Below are 14,992 nucleotides of genomic sequence, written 5' to 3' on the forward strand. Positions count from 1 at the left end.
GCGTCTTCTTTTGCGTTTCTCCGTTAGTTTTGTCCATCAAGATTGTCCGTGTTCGTGTTGCTTGTAGTCCGCGTTTGTCCGTCTGTTCAATAAAGTTAACTATGTTCGTCGAATCGCATAAATCATAATCCAGTCTTCAGTCGTCCGGAATACAATCCTCTCCCCGTACGTGTCCGCTCAGCGCTGGGCGTTGCCAGCACCTTCCGGTTCCGCGAAAAAGGGGACATTCCTTTAGTGCGGAACATACACGTTAATTAAAATTACTTACTAAAGATTCGACTTTTCTCCTTTTGGAACTTTTTGATAAGTCTTTAAATTCTTTATGGACGGATTTCGATTATATATCACATTTTCCTGTGTTGGATGTATTTAGATTTTCCTGTGGCGTTAAATAAATTTCAATATCTTTATTAAGCCAATTATTTTCTTTCTTCAAAAAGTTTGAATAGGATCGATCGCATTTTTTCCACTTCTCGACTACTTTTTTACAAAACTTTTGTTGTATGACCAATTCACCACCAACAAAGATATCCTAATCCAAACATATCCTAGTCATAGTTCCAGCTCATCTAGCCTATTGCACTTAGTTAGTCATCCTATTCCTTCCTTACTCATGTAGCTTCTTCTCCCCAGTTATTCATCCTGCCCCTTGTACCTTGACCATCCGCTGACCCCCAGTTACCCTCGCTTACCATATATATAGATGTTCCCCAAAACGTCAGGGAGACTTTTCTGTAGTCAGTACTAGCGTGCGCTTCTTGCCGTTCAATAAACGTCTTGATTTTTAAAAGTGTTGTACCTGATTCCCCAACCCGGAATTCAACACTTTTGCACTTCTAATTTAATTGTAAAACGATTATTGTCAATACCAATTACATTACTTTCGAAATTTTCATAAATATATAAACAAATCTCTTTGCATTTATCTTCTTTTGAAAGATTATTATGCCAAACGTTAAAGATATCTCGTCTATTTATGCTGATCAAATCTGAAAAACCGTAAATATTTTAATACACCCGCAAAAAGACGCACTTGGAAATAGTTATATTTTAAACAATTAGAGTTGAGCTACAAAATAAAACAAAAACGAAGTCGGGCACTGACGGGCATCAATAATTATTAACCTCCAAACATTATTTTTATAAAACATTTTTAACTAGGCCTATTTTCAATATATGCAATGCAAAATAAAGAATGAAAAATATACCTTTGGAAGCTTTATTAGCCATAGTAACACTAAAGTAATTCAATATGATTAAAAATAAAGTCACCAATCGAATTAATATAATTGATAACAATATGTGAAAAAACAAGCTTCTCGCCTAGAATTCTTTAAGACTGTATTTTTTTGTTTAAATCCAACTTCACGTTAAACTATTGTTGCCAACATCGTTAAGAAATACTTACATGTCGATATTGACACTTTTTTAAGACATTTGATGACATTACATTTATTGATTTTGAACCGCTAAATCATAACATTGGACCACCGTGCGAGGCACACAAAGGAGGCTATAATTAGTTCTTTTCAAATAATAAGAAGTTAACCTTCCTTGGGACGATTGCCTTGTCGAAACCGCGTAGCAATAAACACATAGAAATTCGAAATCGCTAAGGTTAAGGAGAGGTACTATCAACATCTGTCGGCACGCGGTTAAGTAGTGCGACGCACTCGGTAGTTTCCCAGCTTAATCGCGCAGAATAAGGGAAATACGATTTTTGTTTTACCTCGCAAACGAAATACCTCTCCTACCTCCAAAGCATGCGTCAGCCGGTCCTTCCTCCAAAGAATGAATGCGATTAAGAACGAAAGTGATTGGAATCGAACGGAATGAAACTGTTTGAATGATTATGAAATGCGAGGGTTTGCGTGACAACCGCTGTAGTTTGAAATTGTCGACCGACGTTCAAGAACGTTCGAGACAAGAGGTCGACTAAGGCAATAAATATCGGCAACGAACATCTGGGAAACGTTAAACGTAAAACGTTTCAAATATATGTATATCGTTAATAATTAACACGCGAGTCTACTGTTAGATAAACGCAACAAACCATATGCATAGATCCGCGATTTAACGATAACAATAAAATATCGATTGCCTTTTTACGTAAACCGCCGAAACGCGAATAAGGAACGGAATAATTACCAGTACTCAACTAATAGTCATTCAATACAGTAAATCAAACATCTATTAGAAAACGTAGACCTCCTTCGATACTGGAAACGTCATTTATAAAAGCATCTTTGATTAACGAATTCAAATAAAACCAAGTCATAATACATTTCGAACATTCCAGAAGTATTAGAATTGCGACGCACGAATTTCGCAGAATAGAGGGGTAGAAAGAAATAGACAACGCTAGACAAAGGCAACGTGAAAGGTCAGGAAGGGATGAGAACTCGGGAAACGCGTCTAGACCAACCTATGTCGCGGGCCTTCCCCTTCGACACGTATCCTGATTTGCCAAATGATGTCCCTACTTTGGGGTACCGATCGCGGGTCGAACCCTGAGACACGATCGCTTGACTGAGGCAAATCACTCTTCGTCAAAAAATCGTGAGGTACTGACCGGTAAAATCCTTGTAAAAGGCAGAGTGCCGGGAGATTGCGATTCTCGTTTTTCACGTAAAAGACTTACGAATACGTTAAATTCTTTTCATACTTTTCAGTTATCTATCTTTTCTCTTTCAATTTTAAATCGTTCGTTAATTAATTATTTCTTTTTCGCGTCGTGTCGTTTAAAATTAGTTTTTCGTATCGTATCGTAACCGTAACACCGTAGAAAAGGCCGATCGCGAACGCGTAGTGCGTGTGACAAGTTTTCTCATCTTTTCTTCGCCTTAAGTTGTCTATCTCATTCTATTCAATACGACAAATCTGGCTGATTGTGAGGCAAAACGGGCGATCTACGGGACTGCGTGTCCTGGAAATTTCCCACTGGATCGTCCCGTTCAACACCGCGTTTTAAGGTATCGAATATATTTATCATTTCTTGTAAAAATTCCGTTTATACTAAAGAGAGACGGCCCACGATACCGTGGTCTTGGTAGTTTTCCCCCTGGGACCGTTTTCTCTTATTATACAATAATTGTTGCAGAAATCGTCGCTTGAATCACCTCGAATCATACCGTATTATATCGAAGTAAAAATCCAAACAAATCAAATAGCTCACTTATTAACTTCTGTTACAAATTTTGTGTTATATTTCAACTCAATAGATCTCACTTTTACATTTTTCTTGCCATTACATATATTTCATTTGTTCTTTTCATGTATTTCAAACAGTTCGTACTGTTCTGATCGTTCGACGGAACAGATGTACGAGGATTTCTAAAGGGAGTTTATGGCAGTTCTTCGACGAAAAACTATTTTTGAATTTAGGCATTTTAGCATTTCCGGGCAATAACCGTTTACCTTTTTTGAACAATAGAGTCCGATTTTAGTTTTCGTTTTCGTCCTCAATAGCTCCGCTCATGTCATAAACTGGTTTTTCCGAAGGGTAAATTAAAATTTCGGTACTTCGTAACGGTACCCCAGCCTTCGAGGGTCAACCTGGATGGAAAAACCCCGGCGTAGCCGGACTTTCGAGGTGCTCGTGCACTCACCGACATCGCCCCATCCTCTCTAGACGAAGACGCGCTAAGGGCGCTAGAGAGGGTGGGACCGATTTTCAGGGGGACACGCCGCACAGTGGTCTGTCTATTAGTAATCTAACGGGACAAAAGTAAAAAAACATGACCCCTCCGAAATGAATAAATGTTTGTTATATCACAAACGATTGTGACAAAAATATTATAATAACATGGTATGTAACTTTATATGTATTTTATGAATGTAACAATGGTCAAAACAAATGCAAGCCGGTCGCTCAGTTACGGATTGTTAGAACTTATTTGTATCCGTTAAACGTTAAAGGAGCGCGATTGAATCACAGTTTCGGTTGTTAGTATTTTAAATAATGGATTATAGACGTACAGGTAAGTAGTAAATCAATCCTCAGCCATGAGTATCTTAATTTGCAACTGTCAGAAATAAAATATTGGCAAAAAAATCATGGAAGTTTTCAATAGTTTTTTTTGGAAAAGCTCTGTACATCCAGGAACCTGGTGGAACCTGAAACTATTTGTGCTGTTTTATTCTATTTGCTTTATAGAACAAATTTTGACCAGTTATAGCTGCAAATATTTGCAACTCTGCATATCAATTTCTCACCTTTTAAAAAACCCCAAAATATGAATTTGGTTTTAAAACACCCTAAATGAGAAAGATGTGAAAGTTTTAAGTCTAATAAAATAATGTCGATGGTGATTTTAAAACAAATAATAAATATTTCGGCTTAATTAATGGTTTACGTACAACCTGTGACTTTTGTCCCGCTAGATTGTCGAAACAGACCACTGTGCGCCGATTGGAATTTTGACTTTTCGTAGGAAAACCAATCAGCGCGTTGTCCCCCAACTCGACACCTCCATCAGAGATGATATAGCGGCGTTCGTAACGCGACGAGTTCACTTCTTCTTACAAATTTTCGTGAACGGACAAAGAATACTTAGGCATAAAATAACTGCGACATAGCCATCGTTTCGGGCAAGTTTTTTATCGTCTAGTCTCGCCGTCTTTTCGGAGACCAGAATAGACAACTAGTTAATGGAAATTAATTTTGAAATTAATACGACGTTTCGGGCAACATACGAAATTGCCACGAGTCATGACACGTACTTTCTGTTAACTAAACCATTTTTACTGTTATACTTATTTTCTCTGAAATTATACTTTTGTTACTCTTAATCAGTTTCTAATTAATTTACGTTCAAACACATTTTCTTCCTACACAATCACGTCTACCATCTTCGCACAAATTCATACGAGGGGCCCGCATGGGACCAGAGCATTGACGAACCCAGCAGTAAATCTAATATCGAATTTTACAGACTTTTTAATTGTTCTAATCATAGAGGACGATCGCGCAAGTGATCGTCATAAGTGGTTAGGACTGGTGGCAGCGCTAATACCTTTCTCACCCGCGCATTAGCCTCAAAAATTGATAATACTAACAACCCATTTAATTTTTCTTTCTATTTTGTACGTCGCGCGCCGTATCTCGCTCGCGACGTAACAGTTTATTCTCTATCGATGTATCTAAATAGTTTTTCAATTTTCGAATTCACGAAAATCGACTATTGATCACCGAAAGCCGTTTTGTCCCACTGTGCGGCGTAGAACCACTGAAAAGCCGTTAGACAGAGATGGAACGACAAGAGAGAAAGAAAGCAGGATCTAGAGGAATTCGTCTAGCACGCGCCCTCAACCAAAAGCGACGCACGTGACGCTACCGTCACGCGCTATGATTTGTCGAAATGTCCCCACGCAGGATATCGTCCTCGCGACGGGCCTTTCCGGCCAGGATCGCGATCGAAATTGATCACTCTTCGTCGATCATGTTGGAATAATATGTTAGGTTGGTCCGTTTATTCTGGCACGTTGCATGCACTGTATAGTGCTGCTGTTCATACAATAAAAAAGAGAGATGATAGACTGCTTACGCCATGTGTTGTTCACTATCCCTTGTTGTAACAATTAGCAACCAATATTAAAATAACTTTCAATAACGCAACAGATCTATCGTGTAAGTACGTGACTGGAGCCCGTGTGTCTAGAGATAGAGTTGTCGAAGTACTTCGTGTGAATTAGCTGCGCGGCAAGTCCTATTAGGCAGAGTGTCGTGAGGGTGAATTTCGCGAATACGCGGCAAGGACTCAGAGACGCGCACGTTAAGGTGATGCTAGCGTGGAGCTCGAACTTCGAATTCCGCGTCGGTAAAGCAGTCAACGTTTCATCGAAAATTAGGCCGAACAGAAACTGATTTCAACGCCACCTGAATTATCGCATCCAACTAACGGCATGCTATGCTACGTCACTTTTCGCATACACCTAAATGACACACGGAAGCTACGATAGCTCTACTATATACGTTACAGCAAAGTATAAAATACGATACTGCACACATGACCTAGGAAATATATGAACGATCTAATTCCTTTAGGCAAATGTTATAAATACATTTTTTGTAATATAAAATAACCAAGGGAAGAATATTCCTACAAATTGAATGTCTAAAGTTAGTTTTTTTTTAAATGATATTGTATTCCGAATTCCTATAAATCGAGTGCCTAAGGGTACTTTTTTTTTTAAATAATATGTCCCGATATTGTATTCCGAATTCCTATAAATCGAAATCGTCAATGTACCCATGTACAGGCACTCGCAGCGAAAATCGTCCACGCGCAACGAACTGTATATAAACAATAAATACAAATAAAATACACTGATTATGCATATCAAATTATTCTACATACATAATTGTCTAACATAGTCAAAAAGCAAAAGATTTAGTTGAATAATAATCGAGATAGAACATTGCAAATAGGATCGTATCCGAAATGAACCTCACAGCGAAAATCATCCACTTTCAACAACGTTTGATAAATTGCAATAGTTATTTGCTTTTGTAACTTTTAATAAGTGAGTTATAAATTTTTGTATGGTGAATCCGAATCTGCAAACCATTTTTATCTAACTTGTATAGTTTTTTAGATAATCAATCTTGTTAAAAAAATTGCAAGTATTCAATTTTGGAAATGATTTATGCTTTTACAATAGCAGATATTCAGGTCCTTTTTCCACGTAATAATTCTGTAGACTCTATCGAGCAAAATGATCTAAATTGTTATTACATTATAGACATGTAAATATGTTTAAATAATAATGGAACGGAGAGAGACGCATAAATCGCACGAACGTCTGCTGATATTTTTCAGTATATTTCAAAAACTAAGGATTTAGGAAATCGTATGTGTACATCGTGAGTACACAGGATAAGGAATAGGAGAATAAATGACAAGAACGTTACTAGCGGAAAATGTTATAATTAGATATAATAATGATAATAACAATAGTAATAATAAGTATAATAATAATAATAACAACTACAATAATAGTAATAGTAGTAGTAGTAGTAGTAGTGGTAGTAAAAAGAAAAAAAAAATAATAATAATAATCGTAATAATAATAATAAATAATAATAGTTCCTGAAATCAAAGAAATCATATTTGTATATTATCTTTCATTATTACATATTATACATATATTATCGTCGTATTCACTTCTAACGGCTATTGCCTCCAATTATCTTCCCCGATTGGCGGCATACGCCATATACAAGCGGCACTGTGGCCCGTGCCAAGGATGTTCGGAATATATCCGCACGGACAGCCGGCACGGCTGTCCGAGCCGCGGCCGCGACCGCGAAGCTCCCTTTCTTCCCGCAGCTGCCGGTTCGTCGCCCTGCGGCATTGTCGTATCATCCGCTGCTCTATACTTCTCAATGACTGGAAAAATAAATATTACGTTGTTATGTATAAACAATGAATAGCAGAAATAACGTACAAACAGGAACATAAGAAAACGACTTACGCTTTGTTGCTGCAAATGCTGCAACTGCAGCGGCACCACCGGTTGCAGCGGAAGTAATACTTGGTCACCAGACAGCGACAGGTGCAGCTGCTGGTTTTGTTGCTGCTGTTGCTGCTGTCACGTCCGGAAAAATTTTACGAATTTGTCCGCCTCACGTTCTCTTATCCAGCCTACGGGTTGTAGGAGACTTCTTCATGTGGGAAAAGCACAGGGAAAAGTTTGAGCTTATAATTATTCTACTTTTGTCTTTTCTATCCTTTCATTCTTCGCATACTTCTCAATTCTTTTCTTATTTAAAACCCCTCCTTGAAACTATCGTCGTGCTCAACTGCGTAGTAACAGAAACTCGTGATAGAAAAACTCGGCTTCGACCGAGGAGAGGTATCGTAAACAGCGTTCGCGGCGTGGTTAGCCAGTGCTTCGCATTGTAGGGGTCTCCTCAGGCTACCTGCGCAAAAGCACAAAGATTACATTATTGCTGAAATTAACACCGATACTCTCCTCTTTTTCACGCGTGGGCGTCAGTCGGTCTCTACCGCGTGTATGAATTGAATGCTGGAATGAGAACGCGATGTATCCTAGCGTGTTGAATATTTGTATGAATGCGAGAGCGAGGAATGAGAACCCTTGCAGGCAAACGTTAACAAGCGTTCGAGGACTGTTTAGAGGCGAAGGGTCGTACGGGGCAATAAAAGTCTTTGTATCGAATACCGAGAATCTGCCTGAAACCGAAAACCTAACGGTAATTTTTGAATGGCGAGAACGTTCTCGAATCAACTACGTCGCAAATGTAATAACGAATATTCGATTAATAAGGGAAAACTGTCGTTATTGAAAATTGCAATCGAACACCGAATGCCTTATAACGAGCGTACCGGCGCAATTCGTATTGTTGATCGATTTCTTTACGAACATAATGATTATGGGAAGGACAATTGTTAATTAAGAAACCTCGTGATCACCGGTTCCATTATTCATACATAATAGTATAACAAATATAGTTCATGTTTATAGTTACCCGCATATTTATTGTTCAATAATTCTGATTTAAACTATTAGTTGATAATCGCATCATTTTATATCTAATATTGGAATTATCGATGAGAATAGAACATTCAAGTCGCTAAAGCACGTGGCAGCAGCATCGACGAATCGACAAAATAATATAATTTCGTCCATGGTAATATGACTGAATTAAGAAACCAGGAGAATCAGTTCGAATCCCGAATTTACGGTTTCAGTTCTGATTCTTAATACATTAACGTTTTTCTAATACATAAAAATACATTTTTGATACATTAATACTATGAAATACATTAACTTGGAAAGCAGTTAAAAAAAGGAGTTGAACTGCATCTTTCTTTGATATTTTTTTTAATATTTAAGTTTTATATATATACATATGTATGTACGTACATATGATAAAAGTACGTGATACAGAAGTAATTTCTTCAATTAGATATTACTGTTATTCTAACTATTACAATACGTAAATGCGAATACATACGAGGAAAATTGGATAGGATAGAATGTAAGGATGTAAAGAAATTTCAATCTTTTACGGTTTGTTAGTTTTATTTTTTATTCGTTACAACTATTATCATTTTATTCTGTGAATAGTCATTAAAATGAAAGACAGAAAAGTACAGTTTGATTTTTTAGTTAATTTGTACTACATATTTGATCAGGTTTCCGGCAACTGTTGCAGCTGGTCCACGCTTATATGATGCTGAATATTTTATCTTTCTATAATACAGGGTGTCCCGTAACTTGTGTAACTCCCGGAAACGGGCGGTTGCTGGGGTGATTCTGAACAACATTTTCCTTTACCAAAATGTCGTTTGAAGCTTCGTTTTTGAGTTATTAAAGAAAAACACTGGCCAATCAGAGCGCGCACCGGGCGCGCGCTGAGCCACGGGAGCGTTGGCTTTCAACGGCGCTCGGTCGTGGTTGTGAACAAATGCATTGGCACAGCGTGGGTATCAAGTGAAGCGTGCGATAAATGTTACATAGTCTTAAATTAAGAACAATGTGGAATCATTCGTTATTGAATTCGTTAATGAATAATGAATGCGTTTATGCCAATGCGTTTGTTCACGACCACGACCGAGCACGGCTGAAAGCCAACGCTCTCGTGGTTCGGCCTGCGCTAAAGGCGCGCTCGATTGGCCAGTGTTTTTCTTTAATAACTCAAATACGAAGCTTCAAACGACATTTTGGTAAAGGAAAATGTTGTTCAGAATCACCCCAGCAACCCCCCGTTTCCGGGAGTTACACAAGTTACGGGACACCCTGTATATGTAGGAAACAAATAAAAATATAGTTTGGTACAGTAAAACCTGGATAAATTCAACCAAGAGTGGGACCCACTGGTTGCATTTATCTAAGCATTATTTCGTTGCATTTATCCAGGTTTTACTATGATTGTTATAATACAGTATCAACTGTTAAACTTATTAAAATCTTATCTTATTTTGCGTAATTATTCTGCATTTTCGCTTTCTTACTTAGTAATGATAAATGATTGATTTTTATTTCAATGAAACTCTTACTAGTGTATTTGTGAGATTTTTCGAATAAAACAAGATCAGACATGGTATAATTTGAATTATAATTTTAAATAAGTATGAATAATGTAAATTATATGGTGTTTGGTCTTATTTTAATCAGAAGAACCTTACAATTACATTGGTAAAAGTTTCATTTAGCAAAAATGAAAAATAAAAAAGTTATTGTTGAATTAATATTGTCTCACTCAAATGTTTTGTTACGTCGCGAGCGAGATACGGCGCGCGACGTACAAAACAAAAAAAAAGAAAATTAATGATGGTTTACAATACGCGGTTGAGAACGGTATTAGCGCTGTTAGCACCAGTCCTAATCGCTCGTGACGATGTTGGATCACTCACGATTAGAACAATAAAAGAATTGTTAAATAAGTTAATAGATTAATTTAGAGATTAGTCGGGTTCGTCAATGCTCTAGTCTCATACGGGCGCCTCGTGTGAATTTGTGCTTAGATAGTAGGCGTGAAAATGAAGGAAAGGAAGTGTTTGAAACGTAAATGAATTAAAACTGGTTAGGTGTAAGAAAAGTATAATTTCGGAAAAATAAGCATGACATTAAAAGTGGTTGGTTAACAGGAAGTACGAGCTGTTTGAAATATAAGAGAAAATAAATATATTATAAAGAAAAGTATAAATTATATGAAAATGAAGCTATTGATTATTGGTTAATTAAAGTTTGATTAAATCATTTGATGATTCGAGCGACGATGTTCTGTGAAGAATTAAGCGCGAAAAAAAAAGAAAGAACGGTCCCAGAGGGTAAATTACCAGAGCCACGGTTTCGTGGGGCCATCTTCTTTGCGTGTGAATCGGAATTTATTTAATAACGTTAATTTTCGATACCTTGAGTCTCTATACTGAACGGAACGATCTAGAGGGAAACTTTCTAGAATACACGGTTTCGTAGATCGCCCGTTTTGCCTCACTACGTCCAGATTCGTCGTATTGGATAAAAATGAAATGGACAACTTACCAAGATCGATGTAAAATAGTATATGATAAGACTTTGAACTATTTGTCGCTTATTTATCTCTGGTGTCGTCTAGAAATCTGGAAGTCAAAGAAGAGGTGAGAAAACTGCCACTTGCACTACGCGTTCGCGATCGGCCTTTTATTTCGGTGTTACGGGACGATTAATTACGAAACGAACACAAAACTATTTGCAATATCGACGCGACGCGGAAAAAGAAAGGAAAAAACAAATAATTAATTTATACGGACGGTTTAAAAACGAAAGAGAAAAGATAGATCATTGAAAAGTGTGAAAAGAATTTAACGTATCCGTATGAGTCCTTGTCACAAAACCCCGAACCGAAACACTCTCGACACTCTGCCTTGATGAGGACTTGCCGAGCAATCTAATTACGCGATTTTGCTAACAACTCTATCTCTACGCGAACACGGGCTCCCCATCACGCACCTTGCGATTTTTCGACGAAGAGTCATTTACCTCAGTCAAGCGATCGTGTCTCAGGGTTCGACCCGCGATCAAGGGCCCAAAGTGGGGGCATCATTTAGCAAATCAGGGTACGTGTCGGAGGAGAAATCCCGTGCGTATTGGGCTAGTTGGCCACTCTTCCTAGTTCTCTCATCCCTTCTTGACTTTTCCTTCTACCTTCGTCTAAGATTGTCCATTTCTTTCTACCCCTCTAACACTACGCGGATTTCATGCGTCGCAATTCTAAGGTTTCTGGAATATTCGAAATCTATTACGACTTAATTTATTCGAATTTGCTAATTAAAGAGGCTTTTACAATGACTTTTCCGGTATCGAAAGAGGTCTTCGTTTTATTACAGATATTTGATTTACTGTTTTGAATGACCATTAATTGAATAAAGTTAATTATTCATTCGTTAATTATTCTGTCAATCTCTTTTTAGCGGTTTGCGCAAGATGCAACCGGTGCTTTATAATCGTCGTCAAATTACGGATACATGCGTGTCGTATTTAGTTAATATTCGTTCTGCGCTTATTAGTTATTAACGTTCTTACTGGTATTTCGACGATTTACGTATATTCGAAACGTTCTACGTTTAACGTTTAACGACGATGTTTATTGTCTCGATCGACCTTTGTCTCGAACATTCGTGAACAATTTCGAACTACAGCGGTTGTCACGCAAACCCTCGCATTCCAATACCATTCAAACAGTTTCATTTCGTTCAATTCCAATTACTTTCGTTCTTAATCGCATTCACTCTTTGGTGGAAGGACCAGCTGACGCATGCTTTGCAGGTATGAGAGGTACTTCGTTTGCGAGGTAAAACAAAAAATCGTATTTCCCTTATTCCGCGCGGTTAAGCTGGGAAACTTCCAAGTGCGTCGCACTGCTTAACCGCGTGGCGAAAGATGTTGATAGTACCTCTTCTTAACCTTAGCGATTTCGAATTTCTATGTGTTTATTGCTACGCGGTTTCGACAAGGCAATCGTCCCAAGGAAGGTTAACTTCTTATTGTTTGAAAAAAACTAATTATAGCCTCCTTTGTGTGCCTCGCCTGGGATTATCTCCAAGTACGACGAGGTACACAAATTCAGTATATTAAACGATTAAACTATTCAACACTATCAGAAAGAAGATGAAAATAAATGTTAGCCACGGTCTGCGTTCACGCTTGGCTGGCGTCGCGCGTAACCCGAGATTCGACATTTCGCTTGGATCCCAATCTCTCTTGCATATGTATATCCAGATTTTACTGTACTGTAAATTGTTAGGAAACCGTCTCTTGTGGAAGAAATACAGGATTGCCTCGAAATAAGCAACTGTTCGATCCCGAGCCACTTGCGTATTTCGAGGCAATCCTGTACATCGTAGAAAGGAAATAGATGAACAGCGATCACCTTTATTATACTATTCATTGTTAGTCATTTATTTCATGTCAATCGCTTTTAGCATATAAACAATGGCACAAAATATCCTGGATTTTTAATATTTTTCGATCGGTTGTGTATTCGACGTAATATCGAAAACATGTTGAGTTTGCTACAAACTGCTACACACGATCCGTACAGGAGACTGGTAAAATGCTGATTACTTAAGAAAAGCAGCCCGAAAATAAATCTGTTGTCAGATTTATTAAAATTTTTTTAGACAGATAACTTAGTATATTCTTTCAGCATAGAATGTGTTATTATACTGGACTCTCTTGATTTTGCGTTACACTCAAATATTCGATGCATAGGTAACGAAAATGTGACGCGGGCAGAACGACATAGCTCGAGCGAGTTCTTGAATGCTGGCGAGCGTAGAAAAGGACAAATAGCGAAAGAGAAAGAGGTCCGAGAATTAAAGGGCCCGAAAAGAAACATTTGAGTGAGACAATATTAATTTAACCATAACTATTTTTATTTTTCATTTTTGCTAAATGAAACTTTTACCAATGTAATTGTACGGTTCTTCTGATTAAAATAAGACCAAACACGACATAATTTGCATTATATCTACTTATTTATTTAAAACCTAATGCAAATATATAAAGTAAGTATAATTCAAATTATGTCGTGTTTTATCTTGTTTTAATCGAAAAATTTCATCAATACGCTAGTAGAAGTTTCATTGAAAAGAAAAATCAGTCATTACTTATTATAAAGCAACGAAGCAAAAGTGCAGCATAACTACACAGAAAACACATAAGGTTTATAGCAAGCTTAACATTTTCTATTGTATTATGGTAATCACTATATTATAGTTTTGTTTCCTTGTTGTATTATAGGAAAGTAAAATATGCAATATCGTATAAGCGTGGACCAGTTGCAATAGTTGCAAGAAACCTGATATGTATATAACAAATTAAATGAGGAATCAAATTGTATCTAATCTATCTTTCATTGTAATGACCATTCAGAGAATAAAATTATAATAGTTGTAAGGAATAAGAAATAAAACTAACAAACCGTTATAGATTGAAATTTCTTTATATCCTTACAATTGAACCTAACCAATTTTCCTCTTATGTCTTCGGATTTACGTATTGTAATAGTTAGAATAACAGTAATATCTAATTGAAGAAATTACTTTGTATCACGTACTTTTATCATATGGACGTACATACATATGTATATATATAAAACTTAAATATTAAAAAAAATATCAAAGAAAGATGCAGTTCAACTCCTTTTTTTAACTGCTTCCCAAGTTAATATATTTCATAGTATTAATGTATTAAAAATGTATTTTTATGTATTAAAAAAACGTTAATGCATTAAGAATCAGAACTGAAACCGTAGAATTGGGATTCGAACTGAATCTCCTGGTTTCTCACTTCTACCATATTGCCATGGACGAAATTATATTATTTTGTCGATTCGTCGATGCTGCTGCCACGTGCTTTAGCGGTTTGAGCATCGAGCCGATAATGTAGAAATGACGAAAGCAGCCGAACTCTGCCAAACCCGCAGAGCTCACACGGACACGTGGGACAACGTGCTTGTGTTAGATGAAACAACTGCGGTAGAGGAATCACTGCGACGTCGTGGGACGTCGTGGAGAGGGTAAAAATTGGTCCCACGTCCCACGGTTCCGGCATCGCTGCCGCCGCATGCAATCGACGCACATAGAAAGTTCTGCCTTTAGGAAACTAGCGAGTCTGAAGTGGAGGGAATGAGTGTAAGGGGCGTACAGGCGGGTGTTTCGGTTTTCCGCCAATCTTTCCATTCCTCCTCAACCTTGTACATTCTTGTCAAGCCTTTCGGGGTTACGAGGATTCCTCATGCAGGGATGTACAAGGAAGAGTTTGAGTTTAATTCTTTTCTATTTTTGACTTCCTCTATCGCTTTCTCTTCTTTATCTGCTCTACCCTGGAATCGTGTATCTTGTCAAGCTCTTTCGAGGGTTACGAGAATTTCTCATGCGAGGTACACGAGGAAAGGCCGTTTCTATTTTCTACTTTTCAATAGTTTACGTGACTCTCCTTGAAACTATCGTCGCCAGCCATTGTAATAGAACACAGT

Source organism: Osmia lignaria, chromosome 8, assembly GCF_051020975.1.
Source record: "Osmia lignaria lignaria isolate PbOS001 chromosome 8, iyOsmLign1, whole genome shotgun sequence".
In the NCBI taxonomy this organism is placed as follows: domain Eukaryota; kingdom Metazoa; phylum Arthropoda; class Insecta; order Hymenoptera; family Megachilidae; genus Osmia; species Osmia lignaria.